The sequence below is a fragment of the Theropithecus gelada genome, chromosome 7b (genome assembly GCF_003255815.1).
Source record: "Theropithecus gelada isolate Dixy chromosome 7b, Tgel_1.0, whole genome shotgun sequence".
Taxonomy (NCBI): Eukaryota; Metazoa; Chordata; class Mammalia; order Primates; family Cercopithecidae; genus Theropithecus; species Theropithecus gelada.
The window spans coordinates 23,802,816-23,813,784 of NC_037675.1; the positions used below are offsets into that span (position 1 = coordinate 23,802,816).

Below are 10,969 nucleotides of genomic sequence, written 5' to 3' on the forward strand. Positions count from 1 at the left end.
GAAGCCTGGAGGACAGGGACTGTGGGAAAGCACACAGGGTAGCTGGGAGTCTGACCTCACTGTGTGACCACACCGAGGTCCAGGGCCAACAGTCACTTTATGTGGGTTCACCTCAGTTTCTCCATGAGTCCTACTCTAAAACCCATCTACCTCCTTGATCCATGTGTGGGAAGACGAGCTTCTGACTGGGATGAGTCTGGGGGAGCAAGCACATGGAGACCCAGTGCTGTCATTCTGGCTGCGGGAAGGCTGCAGGACCACCAGCGCCCTGCGTCTGCGTCAAGGCCCCCTGGGCAACGCGGTGAGGGGTGGGGGGTGCAGGCCTCCTTTCACACAGAGACACACATGCCTGAGGCCTCTCTGCGTAGCACACATAGAGCTATCTTTTGCAATTAATAAACAGGTCAGACATTGAGTCAGTAGCCACAAGTAGAACAGGAAGTGGAAAAAGTCTCCCACTTCCCTCCAGGTGTTTGGGGGCTGGGGCGGTCCCCTCCCATTTCCATGATGTCATGGTTACCAAGAGGGGCAAGTAGGGCACCCTTTGAAGCTCTCCCACAGAAGCCACATCCTCTGGAAAGAAGAGTTAAAAATACTGAGTTAGAGATAGCATCGTCCCAGGCCACGTGCCGAGGGGAGCAGGCTGGGCCGTTACACCACCCGCCAGCCGCAGGTGCAGCAAGGCCAACACGCCAGGCTGGGAGGGGCTGCCGGCCCCTCTGTGACTTGCACCGGGCCCGCTGCCTGCTGGGGCGGTGCTGCTGGCCCCACTGCTGAGCCGCCTCCCTCACCGCACCTCTGCTGCCCCTCCAAACCAGCCAAGATCAGACCTCGATCTCACCTGGTTAAGCGCTTACTTAGTACAGGACAGACCCTCAGGGCTCTCCTGGGAGGGAGGGATGTGGGGAGGCTGTATCTGTCCCCACACACAGCTAGGGCTGATTCTCTGAGGGACCCCCTTCAATAGCCCCCCCTTACCCTGATGTTTGTCCATTAGGTGATGGCCCTAATGGACGCCTTGATGGACACGTCCGGGACCCAGGGACCCGGAGACCAGGAATCTGCAGGTCTCCGGGAGCCGCAGAACCTGAAACCCAAAAATACCAGGCTTGATCGCCGGCTCTTTGGTAGTGTCGCCATCCACCCGCATGGGGGCAGCAGCGCTCCACCAAAAAGACCTCTCCTCCCTTAGTCTGTTAATTCTGGAGAGAGAAAGTCCCCAAGGTTTAAGAAAAGCTCTTTTCCGAGGAAAATAAAAGGGCGGGTGACTTTTATCCCACAAGTCCCTGCCCTGTGCCCGTCACTTTGCTGGGCGCAAGACCTATGTTATCCTGTCACATCTCCACAGAGAGGAGGGGCTTGGGGCTGGGCCGGCAGCAGGGGGCGCTGCTCGTCCGGGATCGTCAGACCCGCTCCACCTGGAGCCCTGCAGAAAGTGCAGAGGGAGGGCTGGGGGCCCGGAGGAAGCCTTGGATTCGGAATTAGGGTGGCTGGCGTCCGGAATCCACCACTTCATAGAGCTGTGCCTTTGGCAGGTCACTAATCGCCCACCGCCTCAGTTTCCCAGTGGGCCCAACTCTCTCTCATGGGTAATTTAAGAACCAGGCTTTCTTTGGCATTGTATACCTGCCACGTGCCAGACTGTGTCGTGCTCTGGGGATTCAGTCTCTGTGCAAACTATGACCCCATACAGATGAAGTCCAAGAACAGGCAAAACGCATCACAGGTGATAGAAATTAGGGCACTGTTTGCCTCTGGGGTAGAAGGATAGATTGAAAAGGGGCATGAGGAAACCTTCAGGGGTGGTGGAAATGTTCCATATCTTTATCTTGGGTGATGGATATATATATATATACACACACACACACACACACACACACACCTCAAATACATCATTAGTGCATTTTCTTCTATGTAAATTATGCCTCAAAAAAGTACTGCTCCCATTAAATACACACACACACACACACACACACACACACACACACAAACACAGAGTTTGTCTTCAAGGAGCTAACAGTCCAGTGAGTAGTGGGTATGAAAGAGATGTGTTAACGGCTGCAATCGCAAGACAGAGGCTTTTGTTATCATACTATCTTCTGGCAGGAGTCCTCAGGCGGGAGGCAGGAGAACCAGTTGTTTGTCCCTAAGTGTCACTGCCCCTCACGAGCCTTCTCTCCTGGGGCCTTTAATTTTTCTGAGTCCCCACGTGTTATTATTCACATAGAGATAAAAATACCTGCCCACCTATTCTCAGTGTTGTTGAAGGGATTGAAAGCAATCATGGGTGTGGAATGCTTAGTAAACTGAAATCCCAATGCAAATATGAAGTGGGAATGCATCAGAAAGCCCAGAACCATGACCTGAGTGAGATGGGTTGGGCTGGGTCAGATGGCACTGCCATACTGAGAAAAAAGTGGGCTGGCTACGGCTTCACACAGCCCAGGACGGCTCAGAACTCCCCAGGCCCTGCCGGTGCGCTGGTGTTTCTCATAGTATGTGGCCACCTCTCCAGTCACTTCGGCCCCAGGAGCTTCTTGTTACACCGTGATTTTGTCACTACCTCTGCAGCTTCCCGCCTCCTGCTTCCGGCTTCCGGAAGGAAGCGCGTGATGGAGAGGAAATGACGGAGCCAGGAGGCAGTGGTCAGGCAGGGCCGAGTTTCTGACAGAAGCCAACACTTCTGGCCCCACAGTGCTCACAGCCTCCCTGACTCGCCTCACCACATCACAGCTGAAAAGGCTCATGTCTTATCTCTCCTCTCAACCCCTGGGGGCTTCTCTGCTTTCAGAAGGACCCCCTGGGAGCCCCTGGCAGGGCACATCTGAAAGCACGGAGCCAGACCTCTGCAGCCCCCTCCAGCGGGCAGGTTCTGTGGGTAGCCATCTCCTCGCAGGCCAGAACACCCCACATCACTCCAGGAGGGTTTCGCCACCTTTGAGAAGAGAGGAGTCCAGTGTCTGTTTGCTCTGGAAACGTGGGCATGTTCCCATTCCAAAGGCGACAGGATCCGAGGGGGGGGATCATTCCCATTTTCAAAGCCTTCCTAAAATCCCACTGAGCAGTGGGGAGGAGTGCAAGTCTACCCTTTCCCTGAACCGCCCACATGAAATTTAGCAACAACAACAAAAAAGGAAAATATTACAGCAAGATCATGTAAGCGTAAGAAGACAAGGTTGGCAGGACCTAAGTCTAGGTAGATGAAGGAATATGGTTTACATAATGGGGAGCACCTAGTCTCCATTTCATGCTTCCAGCCTTGATGGGAGGAAAGTAGGTAAACCTTAAAAGGGACTTCTTTCCAATGGAGGCTGCAAGATTCTATTTTTACCAACCTCTAAGGTGTCCACCTTATCCTTGCTGACCCAAGTTATTCCAGTGACTTACCAAGGGACATGGGTGGAACAACATCCTTATCTGGACTCCTTATTAACAATACCCTGCATCTGTACAACACCAAAGCAAACATCACCTCTTTTGATCAGAATGATAAACCCAAGTGGTAGGCAGAGTATTCTCTCCCCTTTTACAAATGAGATGCACATGAAGCGGCTTGCACAGGATCACGGTGAACTAGGCCCTGACCCCACCAGACTCAGATCCCAGTCTTTCCACCAAACTCCTTGGACTCAGAAATACCAAGTGGTTCCAGATTCAGCCATCAGAGGAAGGAGCATGAACTGAGTGGCATTCCGAGGCCCCCGAAGACTAAGTGTCTTGTTTCCTGCCTCCGTGGCCCTTCCCTCTTTCTGACTCTGCCTGCATGGATTTATCCCCCTTCAGGATAAGATCAGAATGGCAAAGCACAGTTCTGTACCTTTAGGAGGCACTCCCTCACAAATATCTGAAGTTGCCAGGCGCGGTGGCTCACGCCCGTAATCCCAGCACTTTGGGAAGCCGAGGTGGGCAGATCACTTGAGGTCAGGAGTTCAAGACTAGCCTGGTGAACACGGTGAAACCCCGTCTCTACTAAAAATACAAAAAACTAGCCAGGTGTGGTGGCAGGCGCCTGTAATCCCAGCTACTCGGGAGGCTGAGGCAGGAGAACTGCTTGAACCCAGGAGGCGGAGATTGCAGTGAGCCGAGATCACGCCATTGCACTCCAGCCTGGGCAACAGAGCAAGACTCCATCTAAAAACAAACAAACAAAAAACAAAAACAAAAAACAAACAAAAAAATTATCTCAATCATATGCCAATGGGGATAACTAAAGTAATATCCAGACACACTCCCCATGGCTGGTCCCTTCGCTGACTCTTTCTCAGCTGTCAGATCTCAGCCTATAGGTCACCTGGTCAGAGAGGTCCTTCCTAACCACTCTAAGCAGCTCCCTCCCCAGCCCCATTTACTGTCACATTGTATTGTTTACTGCTTTCCTTTACTCCACTCACAACAAAATTATTTCATTTATGTAATAATTTGGCTCTCTTCCCTACTGGAATTTAAGGCTCAGAAAGTGAGGCGCCTTGTCCGTTGTGATCACTTCTGTAGCACTTAACTCAAGGTAAGCAAAAATTGAAAGGAAGGGGTAAAACAGAAAGAATAAGCTCTGCCATCAGATGTCTCTTATTTATACCCTGACACTAGATTGGAGTTAAATGTTGATAATCATTGAAGCTGTTAGACATATGGGAGCTTGCTAGCCTTTTGACGTGTGTGTATATGCACACATGAGGGAAAATTTCAATTAAAAGTTAAAAACAAAGTTGTTTATCCCTGGGATTTAACAGTCCTGAATAGCAGGCCTCAAAGGGGGCTCCTAGGGAGGTCTCTCCCCTTCTCCCAGGGACAGCCAGGCCTGCCATTGGCCACCACAGTGCTTTAGCTGAAAGTCAGTGAAATGGATGTGTAGCTGAGGGAGAAAAGCAGTATGTCGTGGAATCCTCAGAGCTTCTGGTGAGCGCTGAAAGGAATGAATGACACATTTGTAGAGCAATTACATTAACATGTTTTCACGTACGTTTTGTTGGGATAACCACAGTATGAAGTATTATTATCCCCATGCTTATTTTATGATTTATCTCATTCAAAGCCTAACCCAAATGCTTTCAGCTAGACAGAAATAAGATTCAAACCTAACACTTGCTGAGTCTCCATCTCCTCATCAGGAAAATAAGAATGCCACCCACCTCCTTCATGCAATGATAGGGAAACGTAAGTAACAGGAGGGTGCTTAACAGTTTGCCAGACATGTGGCCCACGCTCACTCACTCCTCTCACTCCTCGACAGGAAGGGCTGTGTCTTATCTTTTCTAATGCCATGCACCACCTAGCACAAAGCCTAAGTGTGTAATTATTTGCTAAATTTTAGAGGCAAAAGGTCAACAGAGAGTAAGTGGCAGAACAAGTCCTTGAATCAACACTTTCAGATCAAAGTGTTTTCCACAACACCAGGCTGCCTCTCTGGTGGTGTGAAAATACTTTCTTAAAATCCCATTGACAGAACTTGGACCTACCTATAAATTCAATGTAAGCAAATAAAATACTTTGTTTAGTCCTTCAAAAGCTTCCTCCCGCTTTTTTCCTACTCCCTCCTCTAAGATCCTTGTTCTAGAAAGTGTTTTCTCCCACAGGAGAAATTCATTTTTTATATTTGTTAAAAACTTTTAAACAAACTGTAGTTACTAAGTCATTTCGCACTCAAACTTTTATTATAGACTCCCAGAGCCGAGCTGCAACCCAACAAGACAGGAGAGCAGCAGAGTCTCCCGCTAAGTTTGTAAACAAGCTCCCTGGCCTCTATAACCTCCAACACCGGGGAGCACGCCTCTGTGACCTCCCCAAGTATTTTCTAGCCATCACAACAAAAGTGTTTTGAAGCCCAAGATGAAAGGATGTGATCACAAGAGGCTGAAGGTAAAGGCTGCTAAGAGAAGAAAACAAGAGAGATGGTTTCCATGTGATAGGGGCCAGGAAATGTGTGGGCAGGAGGTGCTCAGGGCTGGGCTTCCCACCACTGCAAAGAATGGCAGGGAATAGACTTTCCACAGTGTTTGTGGTGAATGGCTTCCGGCCCCATAAAAGAGCACAGAAAATAAAAATAAACCACCCCACAGAGGTGTTAAGCAAGGGGGAGCAGGAAATGCTAGGGTCTACCTCACTCTCCATGCAGTAGTACTCAAAATCAACTCCTTCAACATACTTCAGCTGAAAAAACACCAAAGAATCAGAAACGCAATGGGGCTTGGGGATGTGTCTTTAAGTTCGAGACAGGGTCTCGCTCTGTTGCCCAGGCTGAAGTACAGTGGTGCCATCATGTAGTCTCTACCTCCTGGGCTCAAGTGACTCTCCCAACTCAGCCTCCCGAGTAGCTGGGACTACAGAGGTGCACCGCCATGCCCAGCTAATTTTTTTTTGTTTTTGTACAGACAGGGACTCACTGTGTTGCCCAGGTTGGTCTTGAACTCCTGGGTTCAAGCCGTTCTTCCACCTTGGCCTCCCAAAGTTCTGGGATTACAGGTGTTAGCCACTGCACCTGGCGTTTTTTCAGTGTTGTTTCATTTTTTTTTGTTTTTTGTTTTTGTGACTAAGTTTCGCTTTTGTTGCCCAGGCTGGAGTGCAATGGCACAATCTTGGCTCCCTACAACATCTGCCTACCAGGTTCAAGCGATTCTCCCGTCTCAGACTCCTGAGTAGCTGGGATTACAGGCACAAGCCACCACGCCTGGCTAATTTTTGTATTTTTAGTAGAGACGGGATTTCGTCATATTGATCAGGCTGGTCTCCTGACCTCAGGTGATCTGCCCACCTCGGCCTCCCAAAGTGCTGGGATTACAGGCATGAACCACCATGCTTGGCCTTTTAAGAACAGGGTCTCACACTGTTGCTCAGGCTGGAGTACAGTGGCTACTCACAGGTCCACAGTTAATTCTTCAGTACGTGTGAAATTGAGAACCATAAGGCAAATCAACAGAAGTATAAAAACAAGAGTTACCTATAGTGAGCCTTTAACTAAATCTAATCCCAAGACTTCTAAAGCAGTCTGTAGGTTTTACCCCTGAAGCGAATATTGAAAAGACACACCAAAGATGAATGTTTCCTGTTGATGGTAACTGGCTTGGGTAAATCACAACCTCTGAGACCACAGCTGACCTGGCAAATGGGAATTTAATACCTGTCCCATGTACCTCAAGATCATTATGAAAAAATAAACAAAACCTGTATATTAAAGACTCTGCAATTACAATGTCTTCCTTCATAAAATTACTATTATTCCCAGTTTTCAACCCATGTCTCAAAGTTCAGATGCTTATCTTATTCAAAATTCCAATTTCTCTAGACTAAAAATTATCCAGAAGCCTCCTGATAAGGTCTATGACATCTGTATATAAAACAGATTAGGCCAGGCACGGTGGCTCACACCTGTAATCCCAGCACTTTGGGAGGCCAAGGCGGGCGAATCACCTGAGGTCGGGAGTTTGAGACCAGCCTGACCAACACGGAGAAACCCCCTCTCTACTAAAAATACAAAATTAGTAGGGTGTGGTGGCGCATGTCTGTAATCCCGGCTACTGAGGAGGCTGAGGCAGGAGAATTGCTTGAACCCAGGAGGCAGAGGTTGCAGTGAGCCAAGATCGCACCATTACACTCCAGCCTGGACAACAAGAACAAAACTCCGTCTCACATACAAAAAAAAAAAAAAAGGCAGATTAAACTGCTCAATCATAATCTCGGTGAACTAGTATCACTTAAGAATGGCAAACCATGACCCACATAGCCACAGCCAATTTTCGTCAAGTGACAGCGGAACATAGCCATGCCCATTTGTTTAAGGAAAAGCTTGCTGTCTCCTGACTCAGTGCGTTATCAGTTAGGCAAAGAGCTAATAAGGAACATACAGGCCCAACTTTTTCACCAAGTTCCTAGGTAATCTTGAGACACACCAAAATGTGAGAACCACTGCTCCAGATCAGGGCTTCTCAAATCTTATTGTCCACATAAATCACCTGAGGACCTTGTTAAAATGAAGATTTTGCTTCTTTAGGTTTGGCGGGGGGCGGGGGGCGGGGAATGAGGCCTGTGCTCCCAGGTGATGCCAATACTGGTAGTCAATGACTACATTTTGAGTAGCAAGAATCCAGAGCAGTGTTTCTCCAATTTGCTGTGCTCTGGAATCACCTGGGTAGCTTTACAAACTACAGATGCCACCCCAAGAGATTTTTACTTAATTGGTCTGGGGTGTGGCCTGGACGTTGGGATTTTCTTTTTACATTCCCCAAGTCATGCTAACGTGCAGCCAAGTTGGAGAAGCTCGCAACTCATCATTCTCGGTAGTTGGCTAAATTTAAGTAGTGGCATTCTCAACATAGCTTGCACCCCATATACAGCAACCCGACAGCACCCAAGATGAAAACAGGGCTGCGAGCATGATACACATCGATAAGCCCAGACTTCAGCCAGCAGACCTACGTTCCACCCAAGCTTTGTCATGAACTCTGATCTTAAGCAAGTCACAAATCTGAGTTTAAATTTACTCACCTAACTAATGAGGACAGGAACCCCTAAGGTAATTGCAAGAATAAAATGAGAGAATATTTGTGAAGGTGCTTTGGAGAATATCATATAAGTCAACACATACATAACCCCCATTTTTCACTCTGTTTACATTGCCTAAGAAAAACATACTTCACTTTTACCACTAAAACATGTTGAAACAGATGTAAATGTGGAAGCACATACTTAGTTCAATTTCTGGCAAAGTGCTTAATGATGCAGTTCTAGGAACGCACTGTCATAAGAGTGGAAGCACCTGTAATAATCGAAGGATTAGTAAAGGATTACCTGCTCCAGGAAGAAGACAAAGGACTGCCATTTCCCAGGGTTGTCAGCACTGCCTTTTGCCATTAACTTCAAATACACTTAATGAAAACAAGGAGGCAGGTTCACAGATGTAAGTTACCAACTCATAGAGTTCAGCACAGAAGACTGAAGGGAAAAAAAGGATTCTGATACCAGTAAAGAATAAAAACAGAGCCAGAGGCATAAGGAGGAGTGGCATGGAGTTCTTTAATTAGGAAGGCAAAAGGTTACATTTAATGAAAGGCAGGTTGGATTAATAAATGTTTGTTAGAAAGTTGTTCTGACACAGAGTGAACTCTGGGCTTTTCTCCTGCATAAAAATCAGAGCTAGTGCAAATCTGAAGAAAATCCATGTGTCCAACAAGCTGCCATCTCCAGAACTCTTATCCAGGAAATTCAAAGAGTGAACCTAGAAGAAAAAAGCAACAAGGTTAAATGTCTTATGATACTAGAGACAGGGCCCCAAATCCTTCCATCTAAATTCTAACCCACAAGACAGTTATGGGGTTCCTACACTCAGGACAATATTTAAACCAGGCGAGAAAAACTAGAAAGCAGCAAGTATTTCTCACAGAACATTTTATGGGAGTACTATCCAGAAAAATTAACGTTCAAAACTGAGTTTCAAGCACACCAAGGCAAAACCAACTAGGAGCTGGGAGACGTGTGTTCTAACTCCAGCTCTACCATTCATTAGCCGCACGACTTCACAAAAGTCACTCTGACTTCCCTGGCCCACAAATTCTTTGAGGTGAGAGGGTTGTAGTTCAACCTAAAGAGCTTTCCGGAATCTAAAATGCTTATAAAGCACAGATTTCCATTGGCGGGGAGGCAGGGTAGGGAGTAAGGATTCAAGAAAGAAAGAAAAATTCCCAATCTCAGCTGTAACAAAGGACCAAAATACAAGAAATAATTTAGTTTTCATTTAAAGATAAGTTTATTTTTGGCAAGAAAAAGGTGAAGAAAGAGTAACCCCAACAGAAGTGGCTACATTGCTGCTAGAGCCAAATGGAACTGAGATCTGTGAGTTGTGAGGTGGAACCCTCACCACAAGATACAGGCTTCCTTTAGTCCCTCAAAGCACAGCCTCGCACCTACTGGACTCCAGCACGGGTCTGGCTGGAAAACCTCCGGCCCTAGGGGCTCCACTGTCTCCAGCGATAAGCAACTGATTTTCCCAGTGTGCCATAAAAATACTGTAATCTCCTATGTGTACCATGACTCAAAAAAGGCTGGGAAATACTACCTTTCAGAAGAACCGGGCTGCCCCAGGAGGTAAAAGGGCACTACCTTATTTGGTATATTGAGTCAAGTAAGTAACCTGGAGATTCTGGCATCAGAGCTTAAAGGAGAGATTTTAGACTTTCAGCCAGAATGCGTTTATTTCACTAACAATAGTATTTAGAGAAATGCTACATAATTGCAGAACATTGCTGAATCGGTGGTATTATAAGAAATGTGTAAAAGAGCGAGCAGTAACAGGAAGCAAAAGGTGTTCATAGTGCCAAACAAAACCAAACAGACCTATTCAAACTCAACTATTCATTCCATCAAATTTCTTAAAGCAAACTCTCTGGCAATAGACTATAAACCAATGCAACATTACAGTTTTTTTCAAGACAGATTTTTGTGCTTATTGTCCAGGCTGGAGTGCAATGGCGCGATCTCGGCTCACCACAACCTCTGCCCCTGGGTTCAGGCGATTCTCCTGCTTCAGCCTGCTGAGTAGCTAGGATTACAGGAGTGCACCACCACGCCCAGCTAATTTTTGCATTTTTAGTAGAGATGGGGTTTCACCATGTTGGTCAGGCTGGTCTCGAACTCCTGACCTCCGGTGATCCACCTGCCCCAGACTCCCAAAGTGCTGGGATTACAGGCGTGTGCCACCGCGCCTGGCTACATTATAGTTCTAATGGCCAAGGTGAGAGAGGACTAGAGCATAAAGCCATTTTCAGGGAACAAAGCCTTGACACTTTTAGAAATATAAAAGAAATCCGGCCGGGCGCGGTGGCTCAAGCCTGTAATCCCAGCACTTTGGGAGGCCGAGACGGGCGGATCACGAGGTCAGGAGATCGAGACCATCCTGGTTAATATGGTGAAACCCCGTCTCTACTAAAAAGTACAAAAAACTAGCCGGGCGAGGTGGCGGGCGCCTGTAGTCCCAGCTACT

At 47.4% G+C, this 10,969-nt stretch overlaps 1 protein-coding gene across 2 annotated transcripts in view; it reads right to left on the minus strand.

Moving 5' to 3' along the window:
* Positions 1-8,985: 8,985 nt before the first annotated feature.
* The window catches only part of DAD1 (defender against cell death 1), a 23,764-nt gene continuing 21,780 nt past the window's right edge, over positions 8,986-10,969 (minus strand). For both annotated transcript variants that reach the window (XM_025391782.1, XM_025391783.1), the window contains exon 3: positions 8,986-9,208. The gene's annotated coding sequence lies outside the window, so the exon portion shown is untranslated. The remainder of the gene's footprint in view (positions 9,209-10,969) is intronic.